Source organism: Vanellus vanellus, assembly GCF_965231255.1.
Source record: "Vanellus vanellus genome assembly, chromosome: 19".
NCBI lineage: Eukaryota > Metazoa > Chordata > Aves > Charadriiformes > Charadriidae > Vanellus > Vanellus vanellus.
In genome coordinates, this window is record NC_138924.1 from 11,210,424 (window position 1) to 11,228,443 (window position 18,020).

The window sequence follows — 18,020 nt, forward strand, 5'->3', positions numbered from 1 at the left end:
TATATCAGCAGTATATATCCTCACCCATGAAAGCAATTCCATTTTTGTGGAGAAGTTCTGGTAGTTTAGGGTTCTCAGATGCGTGGCCCCAGCCAGCCCATACAGCCTGCAGAAGAAAATAACATAATTCACTCTTTGTTTTAGTAAAACAAGTGACCAGAATTAGAAAGCATGCAGATACTTCAAGTCTTTCTTTTCCTCACTGACAACAGCCTCATAACACCAGTAAGCCAGACCAGCCTCCTGAGCCACATGATATGCTTAATTTAAAAGGCTGGTGTACTGCATCATATAGAAAAGTCAAAGGCGGCTACCGAAGCGAGCCACCGAAGGGGAACTTAGTGTAGGGAAGCGCAAGGGGGAAGGGAACGTCTTATCTCCTGCAGATACTCATACTGGGAAATCTACTGCATTGTAATATGCATTGCCTTTTGGTGCTAGTATAGGTTTGTAATTTCAATTTCTTTGACCTGTTTTTTTCCCCAGATACAATTGGTTATTTAAGGAGAGAAGATTGCTTGCTGTTACCTCCTGTTTTGAAAATTATCTTTGACACTTCTCACCTGCACTGGAATCCGCTTAGCAATATCAAGAATGAGTTCCACATTCGCATAGTTGTTGTTGTTCGGTCCTCCTGGAACTGGAACGTAGTGGTCTGCCATTTTAATATACTCTGCAAACACAAAGGAAATCTCATTTAGATTGCAAATCTAATAAATGGTACTTGGTCTAAAATTCCCTAAATCTACAGTACTGGAAGGACTTAATCTCCTCCCAGAAAAATCAGTTACTTGACAGTATGGTATGTGATGCAGTGGACATACATTCAGCTTCTTGCATCCTCGGGGTCACACGGGTCTGTGCAAGGAGAAGGTTGTGCACTTTCAGTTTTACAACTCACCTGCATTTGCTTTCAGATCCTCTGGAGTCACCATGACAACAAATCTGATTGCCCGCTCATTTCGAAACATCTCGTAGGACCAGCGTCGGATGGACCTCATGCATTTCACTGCTGCAATGCCATTATTTGCTATCAGGACCTGAGTACATTAGAAGCAGGGATGAGAGAGAGTCTAAATAGCACAAAACACTAAACAATAATGAAAACAGTTTTTTCTCTGCAGACTCGTCATCCAATTCTGGGGCTGTGCAGTTTCGTTAGCCAGTATTCTATTCAGCAAGAACACTTAAAGGCCCATCAGTCGATTCAGAAATCAGCTCTTGCTCAAGCTTAAAGATTTGAATGTATTATGCTTTGTTTGGATTACAGAGTAGAAGGGCACATGAGAATAGGCACAACAAGTGGAAAAAACATTCCACAGCTGAAAGGAAGAGACCTCATCCATTAAATGATTATGTATTTTTAAATACATTTCTTCGTGTTTTTTCCAGTCCACTTTAGTTATATCTGTCTATAAATCCTTTTGTATCAGCAGAAGTGCTCTAGCTCACTCAATTTTTTTTCCTGTCACACTAAGCTAAAACAATGGGATGTTTACTCATCCCATAGAAAATAAAATGGAAACACAATGATTACAGGCAGAAGTACAACTGTCATGTTCAGGAATATTAATATTTTGATATCTGCAATGTACAGCCTTACATAGAGAGGTCATAGCTCAAAAGAAGGGAACAAAATGCAATACGCTAAAGTTAAAAAGGTGAGTAACTTACCTTTTCAATAACTTTATTCCCTCCAAAACGAGTAACAAATTCTGCTGGAGAAGCCACAGTGAAATCCCGCTGCACATCAACTTTCTTCCTGTCCCGGCCTTGCTTTACAAGGTGCAAACCAGACATACTGGGCCTACGGAAATTTGTGGGAGACAGAAAAAAGCAACTTGGCAGTGCAGACATACACAAATAGATGAGGGTATGTAAATAGTTCGTGAAGTTCCCCTTGACCATATTGCCCAAGTACACAAGCAGACTCTCCTTGCCTCCAGACCACCATGGCCTGGTCCTCAGCCTTTACAGGGATGACTCTGTTTTTTCACTACCTTTCCGTTATCTCTCTGCAAAACCCAGGTGATCTGGAGAAATTCTGGTTATGCTAATAGATAAATAGGTAAAAATATGTTCATTGCATATTGCTGCCCAACACAGAACGACAGCTCTCCACCACACGGCTTTCAATTCATCTAGGAAAGCTGGAAAATTACAACAATGTTTTCTGGCGTTGGTAAAACAAGCTACTAAGATCAGACTCGGCATGGAAATCCTATTGGGCAACCACAGCAAATAAATCTCCAGGTGTCAATGAGAGACTCTGTCACCAGCTACTTCAAATCATTTTCCAATAGTTTTCTATCACCCAGTCTTTAGTATCTTCCTCAAAAGTTCTGAGAGCTAGAGGACAAATTAATCACACTACTTCTACAGAACCTTTCTGCAGGAAGGAGAGATCATAGAATCATAGAATGGTTTAGGTGATTTGCTTATGTACCTGCAAGTTCTAACTGAATAAAACTAAGGATTTTGTAAGAGACTAACTTATGTAATATTAGGAATAAATATATCTTTGTATGTTAACTTTCTCTCCTCCACCACATGCTGAACTAAGTCTTTAATCCATACGCCCTCACCTCAAATTCTTGTACCTTTGCAAAGGTACAGCAAAACGCTGACATTTGAAATTAGTTACTAAAAGAGGGTAGTACTGACTTAACCGTGCCTCGTAATTAAAAGTGGTTCATCCTTCACGCCACTCCCTCAGACCCCAGGGACTACAAATGCCATGTGGAAAACGCCTCAGAAATATCTGGCAGCGTAAGAAGCCTGAACAGCTTCCTGCAGGGTAAGGAGTCAACGGGAGAGGAACGCTGTCGGGGCTCCTCATGGTGTGGTTAACAATTCCCACTGTCTCAGCTATTCCTCAGCCACCTGGCCAAAACGGATGCGAGAGGCCATGAAGAACGTTACCTCTGTTTTGCTAAAAATCAAAGAGATCGTGATCATACAATCATAGAATGGTTTGGGTTGGAAGGGACCTCGAAGATCATCAAGTCCCACCACCCTGCCCTGGGCAGGGACACCTCCCACCAGCCCAGGTTGCTCCCAGCCCCGTCCAACCCGGCCTTGAACACCTCCAGGGATGGGGCAGACACAGCTTCTCGGGGCAACCTGCACCAGGGGCTCACCACCCTCACAGGGAAAAATTTCTTCCTAATATCTAATCTAAATCTCCCATTTTCCAGTTTGAAGCCATTCCCCCTCGTCCTATCGCTCCATGCCCTTGTACAAAGTCCCTCCCCAGCTCTCCCGGAGCCCCTGTAGGGACTGGAAGGCCGCAATAAGGTCTCCCCGGAACCTTCTCCTCTCCAGGCTGAACACCCCCAACTCTCCCAGCCTGTCTTCCCAGCAGAGGGGCTCCAGCCCTCGCAGCATCTTCATGGCCTCCTCTGGACTTGCTCCAACAGAATGAATGAATAGATGAATATTGGGAAGGTATTTAAAAAACTACAAAAGGCTTTGGAAAGACCCAAGAGCAACCGAGGGGGTCAGTGCCACTGGAGCAGCTGTGTAGCTGGCAGCATCTGTCTCCAGGACCCACACGGGCCATGCTGTCCGCCCTTCGGCCATGGGAAACCCAGCAGGAACCTCTGGCCTAATCAGCTGCTCAACTGCTGATACCATTGAGCAACTCCACTGGGAAATGGGATGGGATGGGATGGGATGGGATGCAGCAGAACGCGACTGGAATTGCTGGGGGAGGGCACGAAGGGAAAACCAACCCAAGCACAAGCCAAGTCACATAGAATATCTGGAGGTCTCCTTTTAAACACAGCCACCGAGGGCAGGTAGCCCCAGAGCCGTACCTGTGAGGTTCACTGCCCTACATAAGGTTTGGAGCATCCTGGTTCCAATGAGGTGCTGTTAGAGGTGTTTGGTGGCAGCCTGCGAGGGAACACACGGATTCCCCCTCACGTTCCCTCACAAATACATCACGGCCTGTGAAGATTTACCTATCTGGAATGCAGGCCTGGAGCACAGTAATACCACAAAGCAGTATTTTGACTAAAAAATTTGCTGATGAAAGAAGTCCTGAACAAACTGTAGCTAGTGTCTGGTATAAATACAGATTCTTTTCTTACCCATCTTTCCCATGAATGATCACGGTGCTAACGCAGACTGCGCTGTGCTTTGCAGTACACATTAACAAAAAGGATCTTGCCTCATACTGTCTAGCACAACCTATTCAAAAAGGCATATGCCAAATCCTGGTATAATTAACCAAGAACTGTACTATAACAAAAGGTGATCTTTCAGGTAAGGCAAGATCAGTACCCAGATCTGACCATAAAGACATGTTTATCTACCACACACAGGATGGAAAGGATCCTTCCCCTTCCTCTCCACCTTTGTGCACACCATCTGCTTTGGCGGTGACATCCTACTGCGGCACAATTCTGACTTTGCGAGGATTTCCAGAACAGCAAGAAAGCATATTTACAGCACTTGAAATTCAGACCCTGCGTTGTGTGTTAACACATCAGTCTTTCTCTCCCACTTGTGAGATACTCCCATGACAAATGGCCATGCTGATGGAGAACTTCAAGTTACAGTCTTGTAAATTTTGAGCTGAACTGGGAAGTGAAAACCTGTTCGAAGCACAGTGAAAGAGACTTTGAAGAATCCATGAAGCCAAGAGTGGGAGAAGTAAAGGTAACAGGAAAACCAAGATCAATAGGGTGATTTTAAAGCATACTAAAAAAAATAGATGACTATCCCCAGTGGTATTCTGGGACATATAAATGGCTGTACCAGGTCAGAACAAAGTACACCGAGTCTAGTAACTTGTCTCAAAGAAGAGCTGCTACCTGATCTCCAGGGAAGGGCATAAGAACCGTAAGTGAGCAGGGGTTCTTCCCCTGTGTACTTTCCCTTCTTCTAGTGAGCTGCACTTTCAGAGACAGACATTGTCATTGAACTTAAAACTTGTCCCTATGAGCAAGATTTCACAAACGGCTCTGTGATAATCGCAGCCCAGGAGTTCAAGGACAGGAGCCAACAGGCAAGGAAGAGAGGAAAGGTGTAGTTAAGGTTTAATTTCTACTAAATTTGTGTATTTAAAAAGGGTCAGAATCTGCAGCATGGCAAAGGAAGGAGCACAGTCCAACAAGTGAGACAGGTTTATTCATTGCGGGTTTATTGAGAGCAGTCTCAACAGAAACAGAAAAAAGATAAAAATCCTGGGGTCAGAATCTGTGAATGCATATGAATATGAACTATCCCGCCCAAGCTAAAATTACTACACACATAGATACTGCTACCGATAAAATGTCAACAAATCCAGAGGTTGGTCATCCAGAATAATGCACAATCACTTATTTATAAGAAAGTATAGTTCCATTTAATTTGTGACAGTAAGCATACCAACAACATTAGGCTTATTTACTAACAACCACAGGCTGCACATTATAACCGAAACAGGAGAGATTTTTTCTTTTTGCAGGGTAAGAGGTAGAAGTTGGCAACAAGGAAGAAAGAACACCAATCTCTAAGTAAAACAAAATAAACACTGAGTTAGTAACAGTCATCCCTATTAATCACCAGGTCACAACTGCAGAGTTTCATTACATAGGAACTTTTCAAAATGTTTGTCTATCCTTCAGTTTGGAGAGGTTAGGAGTTATGCAGAATCTCAAACTTTGACACTGATTCCCCAGCTAAGATTTATTGTAGCATCCTTCTTACAGACTGCAGGCACAGATACCTCCCAGTAACTGGCGAGATTTCAGAGGATAAAATTAACATGGAAAAATATCAGTATGCATTTCCCGTACGGAGTGCCCAACTGCCTTGGACCAAGACGGCCGCTGCTATGAGGAGACAATCATATCTGTAATTCTTACCTTTGCAGCATGTGATATCTCATTTCCTGACTCTGCTCTGCAGAATCCTCCATGCTGTCTCAGTGAAGGAATTAACAGATCTCGGGCTTGCTTAAGACTCGTCTAGCGTAGCTGCTGCTATTTAATTTTTTTTCAATACCGCAGCTCAAACCGCAGCATGAGAAAGCTGCAAAGAGCCTCCTGCACTTCTTGAAGCAGTGGCACTTCTCAGATTGCTTCAATCTTTTAACCTTTGTCCCTTTGCTTTCCACCACCCATCTCTCAGTCACTCTTCCTGTGACGCAGCGTGCACAGAGAGGGTAGCAGCTTCCCTCCTCTGCGCCCGGAGGAAAGCAGCTGATCAGGAAAGACAGAAAATGATCTACAGCTTACGTAAGCAGGCTTAACACACCGCATGCTGCCGGCAGCAATGGCCAGCCCCGGTTCAGGCTCCCCACCACGGGGGTCACCGCTTCCCCCCGCGCTCTATCAGCATCCCGAGGAACCCTGCACCACTGGTCACACAACGGCGAGCACCTCCCCAGCAGCCAGCTTTGCCAGAGCAAAGCAGCAACTACGGGGGCCACATTTGCCCGGAGAATTCAATCAACATGTAGGATTTAATATCAGATTTTCAGGAGGGGCAGGGAGGTGATAAGGAAAGCATTTCCAGGGCTGCAGAGAAGAAAGTCAGAGGCACAGTTTGCACCGGTGACCCAGACACGAGGCAACGGGTCATACCGGACACCAGCTTGGAAGCTGGCAGACCCTGCACAAGTCACTTAAGTTTCTGTGCCTCTGTTTCTCCAGCTATAAAATGGAGATGAGATCACCCCAAGTGCTATAAGAATAAATATCCCCACAAGCAAAGTGCAACAGTACTGCAGGGTCCAGTAACACCACTGGAGAACGGAAGAATCACTCAGTATCGAGCACATGTGAAAACATAAATTGCACATTTGGGGGTAGGGAAAGGATAAGCAAGGACAACAACTGCAGCAATACAGTGATGATCAAACCTGGACTGGAACTAGACACAGCAACTGGATTACATTTTTAAATTTCATAGAATCGTTTAGGTTGGAAAAGACCTTTAAGATCATCAAGTCACCATTAACTTAGAACTGCCAAGTCCACCACTAAACCATGTCCCTCAGCACCACATCTACATGTCTTAAATACCTTTACATTCCACAACATTTGGGTCTGTCCCGATGCAGAGCCATATGCAGATAGCACAGCTTTTATTTGATGCACACATATTCCAAGAGTCTGGGCAAATGCCAGGCAATCACCCAGGAGGGGATCACTCAAACTACAGGAAGAAGTACCTGGAGGGAAAGTGTCACTTTAACGTGATGACAGTGTGCAACCTTGAGCCCCGAAGGGCAAGGTGAGGTCGCTGCAGGAGACAGGGAACTAAGAATAGTCCAGGCGATATGAGCAACGACCAACACAGCAAGTGCCATGTGTCTGATAAAGTGCAGGCAAACAATTCTCTGGGGATCCAATTTCTTCCAGCATTGTCAGCAGAAGGGTAAAGGGGACAGCGACACACTGTGGCAGTGAAGAAGGCAGTCACAGTGGAATAAATCTCTTCACCGGACAGCGGAGACAAGAGATACCAGGGAACAAACAGAGTTCAAACAAACAAAAAAAAACCAACATCACATATCTACCTAATAACTAAATGCCTCTCTCACCTGTCAGCCTCTGTTCCTCTTTGAAGAACTACTCAAACTAGTCAACTATGAAGTACAGCAGAAATTTGCCATTTAATTGATTTTGAAACAGAAGTATGTAAGAAAAAGCAACTTGTCTTGAAATGTTTTCCAGTACTGGCTCCATCCTGAGATGCCCCCGTCACCCCACATTCCCAGTGTGGTACCGACCCTGGGTCCCTGCCTCTCGCACTCTGGCACGCACCACTCCGGCCACGGAACTCTGCTCCCCCAGGTTCTCTGGGCTCCTGCTCCCCTCCACCTCTGCAGGGAGGCTACCACCAACCCACCGTTTCACCAGTTCCAAACAAGCCATCAGAAAGATAGAGAATCATGAACCTAGAGACTCTGCTTGATAAAATCTGTGTCACTTTCTCTCCTGGTCATCACTAGGTAAGACCAGCAAAACCCAACAGACTTTACGTTACTCCACTGGGTATGTATTTCATGTAGAAACTGATATAGAATCATAGCACGGTTAGAGTTGGAAGGGACCTTAAAGACCATCTAGTTCCAACCCCCCCTGCCATGGGCAGGGACACCCTCTGCTAGCCCAGGTCGCTCAGATATATTCCATCATTTTCCAAATAGAATACTTGCATGATCCATTAGATTTCCTCAGTTCTTGATCCTGATTTGAGATTAAAATTTATACACACTATAACTGAAATTTTATTTTTCAGGTTTTGTGAAAACCGCTTCCCAAAGACTTGTCTGTGCACCTAAAAACCCCACCCACAGCCCCCAATCCAAACAGTTCCTGACCATTGTAGCTGCAAGGAAACAAATCCTACATGTCCACACAGCTCGATGTTAGAGGAGCAGGTTTAGCACTGGTTAAAAACATGCACCGTGCCTTCTGCCAGCTGAATTCCCTGCTATGAAATCAATAGACACGATTTGCTGCAGCATCCCTACAAAAATCTGCTACACAAGGATGTGTCATTCTGATACAATACTTACCATCAAACACACACACACGACAAAGCTCGTTTCTTAAATATAATGCTACTTCAAACCCAAACAGCAAACACCCTGTGAAAACCATCCCCCTAGGCCTGCTGTCAGACAAAAGGAAAGCCTGCGCAGTTCTCTTCTGTTCTAGCCTCCATGAAAAAAAGCATTCATTACGGACACATACCTGACGCACATCGCAGCTAGGAGCCCGCATCGATCCCAGCACTGTAACATGCCAAGTGCTATCAGTGACGTAGCCGTTTATTCCAGAGGCAGTGATGCATTAACTGGCTTGTTTGGAAGGCAGCCTTAAGGAGACTGCAGCACACACACACCCCCCGAGAAAGGATGTTTTTCCACCCCCCCTCCAGACTAGGCCTGTAAAGGGTGTGGAGAGAAGGCAGCTCTCATCATCAGTTTGGGCTTTATGTTTTGTAAATATGTAAGCGCTGATGTGGACACATATCTGATCTGGGTGGTAAGACTCAAGCCAGCTGAAGCATCCGTATGATCTGCTCCGGTTTTAGATCTGCCCATGCAACCTATTTCACATAAAGGCAGAGAGAGAGAGCAAGCATATATGTAGTCCACACAGCAATACAGAATTATGCAGCTGGAGTAAATGTTTTTTACTATGTCTCAGGTAAGGGACACGGGGAGGCAGCATTCTGCACTGATTCAAAGACAGTTTTTGCCTGGGAGTTTAAAGAGACAGAACAGTTGGCTTTAACGCAGACACTGCTGGACATCAGTGCTTCAACCTGTAAATCAAAACAAAATCAGACTTCACTCAGCTCTGACAAAGGACTGAGCCTAAGGACTTCAGGAAATTAAATAAAGGATGCAGCACACCAAAAAAATCAAAACCAACAGTCCTCTTCATGCTCTCTGGCTAAATAACTTCACTCTCATGCTAATACATATTTTGAATGGCCATCAAGGCAGGTCTTTAGCTGCAAGCAGTAACTTTGGTTCCAAAACTACAGACCCCAAAGTGGCCCAAGCTGCTAGAATTCCCCTCAACCAACCAAGTACCAACAGCTGCAATGGATGCAGATTCTAAGTGCCGAGACATTTGTTTGTCAGATATTTTCTTTTCCTAAACCATCTGCCATGCTGTACACATTCGAAACTGGACCATACCCACAGGATGCACACACCGAATCACCGGTGTTCCCTGCAAGTCTCAAAGCAACACCACAGTTGTTACTACAGGAGGGAACCTGTTGATTTAAAGTTCACTGAGCTCCTCTGGATCACACACTCTTATGTATACTGCGCTCAAAACCACTTCACTCCTGAGCATCTTCAACACAGCCCACGACCTGCTCTCCCTGACTGCTCCAAGGTATGCTGCACTCAACTTTATGAGTCTCGTGCCTAATGAGCCTCCTGCCTCCTGCACGTTCCGAGCCCCTCCCTTCTCCTTCAAATTCATCTTTCAGAACCCATTTCTTCATCATGTCCTTCCCGCTTAGAGCGATGGCGCCAATTTTCGCCCCTCAAAAATAACCAGTAAATCCAAATGTCAATCCAAATAAATAGCCAAATTTAATTGATATCCATACTCCAGTTCCTAAAACCACAAAGTACTGAAAGATCTTTACTTCTACATCCTCATGAAGTACAAACTTCCACAGATTCCTGGAGTAACAGCCTAACGCACTCCAGGTCAAGCCCTGCCACCGGAATAAGTTAACACCAACAACAATAGTTCTGCAACTGCGAAGAGAGCATGACTGGAGTCTCTGGCAAGGAGCCTTCCCAGCCCTCTTGGACAAAGTTCAAGTGTTGAACAGATCTGGTCTGCATGAAAAAGAGAATATATGTTTTTTAACAACCAGAATTAAGGGGATGGGTGGGGAAGTTTTGCATAAAATTTATCACTGTTTTGCCTCGTGTAAGAGACTCCAGTAGAGAAAGCACAGTGCAGCCCATCTCAGCAACTAGTCTTACAGACAGTTACCACATGGAGTCAAGAGATCCAAGTTATTCCCTAGCATGGAGATTCTTTGCTTGCCCACCTAAAATCAGTGTAACGCACCTCTTCTTTTCCCAGATTTGTTGCAAGCCTGCATTCACTGGGGATACAAGCGCTTGGCTGTGAGGGGATCCTGCAAAAGCACTTGCCTTTGAACACCTTCGCTACCTTTCCCAAGCTGGATGAAAAGCGAGGGCATTCTGCAAAATACAGAGTGGGGGGCCTAAAGTATTCTGATAGGGACAAAGTATACTTCCTTATCTTTTCAATTAGAAATACCAGATCAGTACGCAAGTAGGAGACACTGTCACTGCTGTGGTATCTCAGCCAGCTAATCTTTGCAAATTCTCCCTACAAATTACTGAATTTGGAGATGTTTCCAACGTTAACTGAGGTCAGAGAGAGTAAAACACATTACAGCAAAATAAAAAGAAAGCTACTTTTGAGAGGTATGCAGATCAAAAGCCCTTTAAAGTGCATTTGTTGACTAAATGGAGTAGAAAAAGTTATAACTGACAGGTTATCAGTACAACCAGAAACAGTTCAGAATCCAAAACACCTTACAAGCTTCCTCTTTTTCAACAGATACAGGAAGAAATTCAACTTTTCACTCCAGGTGGATGAAGTTCAAAATACAAAACACCACATCACTCACTGGCAGTAGTGGCAACAAAAGGGAACTAAATCCTTTCTTTTGGCAGGGGTTCCTCGAGGATGCACAGCTTTATTTCAATAACTTGCAGAAACACGCAATAACAGTATCACTCTCCCCCATCTGCTGAGCCAACAGCAACTGATCACATGCAAAGGAAAACCTCTCGGCGAGCAGCAATTCTGGTTTCATTAACGGCCTTCTGGTCCTGGAGACGCAACCCCATGCGAGTCGCCCGACAGAAGAACCTCAGCAGCACCATGGCAACTGAGAGCACCGACAGCAGGGCAAGAGCAGCCAACCGCAACTCCAGCAGAGAGCCTGGAACGGGATGGAATCAGTTCGGCAAAGGAGAAATCCTTTTGGATGCAGCTGGGACAGTCTCGGACACGGCAGTGAGAGCATCAGCCCTGCAGACACTGAGGCATACTTGTACTTCTGTGCACACATTTGTGCATAAAATTACAGTGGCCCTTATCATTTTACAAGATCAGTGCCCTATAGTGTAATCTCCTAACCGCAAACAGTTGGACTGGAAAGGAATTTTTTTTTAATTCAGAACAAGCTCAAAAGGATCCTTTATTACTTTTAGTACTCTGCGCAATCACTTCGCAACTGGTTTCTAAGCAGGCACCCTGTCCCCATGCCAGGCTGGGCATACTCAACACACTACTGCCCCAGTAAAATCGAGGCATTCTTCCAAAATTACTCTAATAGATGATTAGTTCTTCTTAAGCGTCTCAATAATTTATTGAGATTATTTACTGAGAAGTCCAAATACTATTGGGTGCTAAGAGCTAAAGTCTCTGTGGGCTTCACATCAGAGTAACAGTTGAGCCGCTTCCAAAAATTTGGCTTTCTGTTGATGCAAGTGAATTGTCAGGTGACTCTGTACACCCACTTCATCACTTATGAAACCAGAGCCCTGATGTATAAATACCAGAAGACATGCAGGTTTTATTCTATTTTAAACAAGAATTTGATACAAGATGCCATCTTTGAAGCCAGCAATAGTCAAGAACAATTTATTAAACAAAACGGACCTGAAGTACTTTCCAAGCAGCATTTATAGACAAGTTACTTAATCTACCACTAACTTGTAGATTGCTCCTTCAGAAAGGAGCATAGCATCTAACAGCTCACTACACTACAAACAAAAATGTATCCCAACAGGACTACTGCCTTCGGCTGGAAGTGCCGATGGAAATTTCTGAACTCAAAGACAACACAATTATGCCTGGAAGCAAACAGATTAAGAAAAAATGGTATGCTTGGTTTTGTTATCTAAAGGTGCAAAATGCAACAAAGGGCAAATTTTGTTGATGTAAACTGTACATAAGTAGAGTATTTTCTTCAATGTTAGATGCAATAATTAACAAGAGTGAGGAGGGCATTTACATGGTTTTTATTACTGATACTCCTAAAATAAAGCACAACTACAAGAGAAGAATCAGAACATTTCAGTCTGTATAGTTACCCTTCAAACACACAATTTCTGTTAAGTGCTAATGTTCCACACACCAATTTAAAGTTCATTATCAGAGCGTGGATTTCTCAATCCTATAAAGTCGCAGCCAACTGGCACAATCAAAGGTCTTCATAGATCTCCAGTGGTATGGAGGCCTATATTGTACAACCTGTCCCAGCAACACTGTCTTTAGCAACAGCATAAACACTTAACAAGATCAATAAGGTGATAGATGAAACAACACAGCGCACACACGCTCTGCATGCTCAAATGAAGAAACATGAGTTGGCATACAGACTGCCCATCGCTGGGTCAGGATATATCGATTAGACACCACAACCCCATCAGATGATAAGGCTCTCAGCAATGTTTTCCAGCCCAGGCAGGAGACCTGCAAATCTCAGGTACTGAAGATGTGCCAAACAGCCTACCAAAACACCTATGCTTCACAAACTGGCAACATGATGTCAGTTTTTACGGGGGTCTAAGAGCAAGGGAGAAGCAGCAATGCTGTTACTACACTCACAAACCCTTCTTCAGATGACTAAGTTCTGGATTTTAGACATCATTGTCCCCTGAACAGAATTGTTCCCTTCTCTGCAGCAAAGCCCCTCACCTCAAATACAAGCTTTCTCTATCTGACCAAAATTTCCTGTGTGAAACTAATCAGCAAATGGAAAAATTTCTGGCAGCTTCTTCAAGAAGATATGCTCCCTTGGACTTGCACCTTGTTTGACCCACTAGTCAAACTGTACAGAACTCTCGCTGAATTCATCTTTGTCACTTTTAGAAAGTGTTGTACCTTTGTGATCACCAGAAGGAAGCTGGAAGCAAGAATACCCATGTTCCACTAATTCACTGTCACAGCGTGACTTCAGGCAAGCTGTTGAACTTGTCTTTGTGTCAGTTTCTCCATCTGTAAACATTATTTGGAAATCTCTTGATGAAAGGAACTACCATCCTGGAAAACTATTTCAATACTTTATCTTAGAAAAACAGCCTATAATGCTGTAACTTTTTTTATTTGAATTGGCATTTCTCTCCAATTTAACTGAAAGCCAAGTACCCTCCAAAGAGAGTGCCAAAGTAAGCAAGTTGCAACAGAGGCGCTCAAGGTCGCACACCTATTGCATTATGCCTGGCTCTCTGATGCCAGGCAGTGCCCTAGAAGTTGCTTGATTTTCTTGCTCTCCTCTCGTCTGTTTCCACACTAATGGTTATGTGTTCATCCAGTTTCTTCTGTTCCTAAAATATACATAGTTACAGGGCTACATATTTTCCTGCTTCAAAATTACCTTTTGTGCTGCCAAATTATTATAACTGGCAGTCATTGGAAAGGTAATCCACTTTAAATTTGCGTTAAGATTTTACATCTGTCATATTACTGCCAGCTGGCTAAAGATGTCCATCAGTACAACCATAACAACTCTGTAAAGTACTGACTACTATCCCTCCTCTGCCTCAACCCAAAGAGTCTGCTACCATTTGTTTTCAGAGGCTGTCTCCCTAAAGTGGGAAGGGAACCACCAATAAAAGGGCAGATTAAAATTCCTTAATCTGCACAAGCAAAGAAACCAACAGAACAGAAGAACAAGCTGAAAGGATTAGCTAGTGGTATAAACATCTACTACTGATCAGTAAAAGCCAGAAGCCTTTTTGGAACCAACCATTTCTTCAAAAGCAACAAAGTAAAGGTAGCGAGGGATTGTTCGGTAAAAACTATAGCAGGATTCAGACTGTCCTGTACGTTCCTGAAATGGGACAACACCTTTTGAAAAAGCAGGCAGAAAGAGCAGCTCAAGAGGAGGCTCCCAGTTCTGACCACTGGGAGGAACTGCTGGGAGAATCGAGGGCTGAAAGGCCCCAGAACGAACAAGCACAAATCTATTTGTCAGGAACGAGCAGCAAAAAGGTAGTGAAGTTACAGCCAGCTGGAAGACATCAAGGACAAATCTTTCATAAACAAAAATGCATGTCCTTCCTTACATGCTAAAAGACTTGCAAACAAGGGACTTTGATTGCCACAGTAAATTTGGATGTTAGGAAGAATTTTAACACTGTCCAAAACTACGTTTTCATAAATAGAACAAGTATACATGAAACAACTGCAGGGTAGTCAGAAATTCAGATGATGGTGAGCAACTGTTCTGTTAAACTGGAAGGATGTATGAAGTGGGGCTTTGGTAAGGATCCATTCCAATACTGTTAACATTTTCTTTTTACATTCATCAGGTAGGAGCTTACCATCAAACTAGGAATGACTGAAGATGCTTTGGAATCATGAATCTAATTCTAAAGGAACTAGACAAGGTGGCAAAGTAACCTGAAATGAGCTGCTGCAATTCAGTAGTGCCACGTGCAAATATTACACCTGGTAAAAGATAACTTTATCAATATTCAGTGCGGTGATTGTTCATGGACTGCTGCTCCCCGTGTAAAACACCTCCTCACTCTGCCCAGCACTGACAAGGTCTCCGGCACAGTACTGCACACAGGTCTGGGCACCAGACCTCCTGGAATACAGGAAACAAATGAAGGGGACATGGAACCGATCAAACACCGAGAAACTGTCATCCGTACACACACGGAAAAGTACAAGACACCCAGCCTACCAGCTTATAACAGAGAAAATCCAATGGGCACGTCCCGCTAGTGGTATGCAGATCAGCAACACGGTAAAAATAAAGCGGCCTTTTGACAAGGAAATATTAACAACACGATCTCAAAAGCCCAACTTCATAACTCATTTGAGCCACAAAGAATTAGTAAGTAGGACTGAAGCAGCCCTTCTCCCAACTGTGAGACCTACATCTCCCTGAGCTGCAAGCAGCAGCTACCATACGAAGTCTCGGCTTATCACCACTTTGCAGGATAGTTTTCTTTAACCATCAACAAAATTTTCCCTATCCAAAACGAAAAATATTCCAAGCAATATGGAGTCACTGATCTTACCCAGGAGTACTGCAAATTCTTCGGCTACAAACAAAGCAGTAAATCCCATATGAAGACAAAATAAGCAAATAACACCCTCTCAGCAAACACGGCCCATCTAAAAGACATACGCAAGTGAAAACTTTAAAGATCTCAGTCAGCACATTTCAGTCTTCTGAACACCAGGACAAGAGACAGGCAGTATAAGCAGGCCCACCATAGCGCTCAACAGCTGAGATGTCTGAAGGGTGCTTATGGAATTTAGGCACGGATATTTCATTAAAACTAAAGCAAAACAGAAGGTTTTGATACAGACAAACATACAAGAGCTCATTTAGAAACAGAATGTCAGAAGATGTCTTGCGACAATGAAAACATCTGAAGCTAAACCTGAATAGAAAGTTGAATCTTTGAATTATCTTTGGAACGGACGGGATAAAAAGACTGAATCTGAGTACTATTTTATCCATACCTCATATGGCTTGCCAGGCCATCTTGAGCGTTAGAAAGTCCTAGATCAGAAAGGGAATCCGAGCAGACAGATACAGGCGACAAAGACCTCTCTTTCTCCTCTAGCAGATCAAGTTTCACCAAGGAGCTTGTCTCGTCTTCTGAGTTATCCTCTGACACAGAGCCAATAATAAAGCGAGAGTGAGGGTTCATCTCCAGGGGTTTATTGGGTTGGGAAGACTCTTCCATGGCTCCTACAAATTGGGCTCTCAGCACTGTAAAAGGGCAAAAAAAGGCGAAAAACCAAAACCTGAGGTTAATACCTGCTATTGCAGGACAAAGAAGAGAACAAAGCAAGGTTCACTTCTGATAGGAAACGCAATGTTAAAACACCACAGCTGAACCCAGAGAGGAGTCCAGGATCAAGAATAGCTACTTCTGCTACAAACATTGACTTTTCTATTTGCGCAAGGACTATGAGATCAAAGCAGCTGGTCATTCTGATCTGTTGCAGAACCTGTTAGTTTAGATAAAGCTGCAGTAGTCGCTTAAAAGGAAAAAAAAAATCATATACAAATGTATGACTAGAAATCTAAAATTTTTGTTTTACTATTATGCTTTGGTGAGTTATTGGTGACATTTAAAACCTGACTGGGCATGGTCCTCTGCAACCTGCTCCAGCTGACCCTGCTTAAGCAGGGGGTTGACTAGATGATCTCCAGAAGCCCTTCCAACCTCAGCCATTCTGTGATTCTGTGATTAAAAATCTGTATTTCAGCAGCATCTGAACGCTGGGACTCATTGTGCTAGGTACTGCACATAGCATTATTTACTGCTATTCAAATGATGGAGCTGATTGGTCAGAAACGCCCTTTTCCCAGCCCTTCCCAGCTGCAAGACACATTCTCTCTTATATTTTTTCAGAAGACCTTATGTTTCTTAGGATCCCTTTAGGAACCTGAGCTGACCTACCAGGATAAGGCAAGACCTAAGATCTGTTCAGCACACAAGCCCACCTCCAAATGTGGTCAACGGCAGACACTTGGGCAAGAGAAAAAGAACAGGCTGAACATATAGTTTGCCTCCCCAAAATACGATCTCAGCTTCCCATGCCAAGAGCTCAAGCACATCTCAAGCCAGAATTGCTGCCTTTGGGTTTGATGGCTTGAAAAGTTTCAACTGAGGCAAAGTGAGTAATTTTGAAGGTTTTACTTATAGAAGCATCCACAGATTCTGGAACAACTGCAAGATTAACTGAGTATCTTATAAAAAAAAATCTGCCATCTGCTTTATCATTAACCTGAAAAGATTAAACTTTAGGAAGACTTCAGACTTCAAATCTTGTTCCAAGTCTGAGGATAAGTCACCACCAGGATGACTGTAACAAATCTAACAAGCCACCATTGTCAAAGGGAAAGGTCTCGCTACTCTCATACCTACCTCTTCCTTTCTCTGCCCCAGCTACATGCTCACATTGCTGGCTCCCCACCAGCTCTGGAGCGTTCCAGACCACCCTCTGATCTGATTCTACAAAATCATCACAACTGTAACCAACAAAACAGGACAATTTCCTGCAAGGTTTGCAAGAGGAACTGGAGCAGCCAAGGGAGCAGATGGGAAGATACCGATAGGGAATGATGGGGACAGAAGCAAAAACTCCAGTTTTTGGCAGCAGTGAACTGTCAGAGCCATCTTCTGTAACTTCACCCTGACTTTAACCTCTTGGTCCCAGATCATCCATATCAGTTAGGGGATAGTATCTACTTTACAGTAGTAATACATTGAAACTTAGTAGCATGGTTTACAATTGTCAGAGGAAAATACAAAAGTTGAGGACACCATTTCCCATTGAAAAAATCATTACATAGAGAGAGAAGAATCTCTTAATACGGGGAGCTCTGAATATCAAAAATTCAGTGTTGGTCCAACAGGGGATGAATTCACTTTCTTCAAAATTAAAAAAAAAAAAAAAAAAAAAGAGAGAAAAAGAGAGCATGACGGAGAAAACAAAGGAGCACTTCACGGC

At 43.6% G+C, this 18,020-nt stretch overlaps 1 long non-coding RNA gene across 1 annotated transcript; it reads right to left on the bottom strand.

The window, feature by feature from the left end:
• Positions 1-985: 985 nt before the first annotated feature.
• Positions 986-16,208, bottom strand: LOC309679742. The gene is made up of 3 exons (XR_014269844.1): positions 16,017-16,208; positions 1,675-1,807; positions 986-1,040 (listed from the first exon to the last, which is right to left on the bottom strand). It is a non-coding gene; the product is annotated as an uncharacterized lncRNA (long non-coding RNA).
• Positions 16,209-18,020: the final 1,812 nt, after the last annotated feature.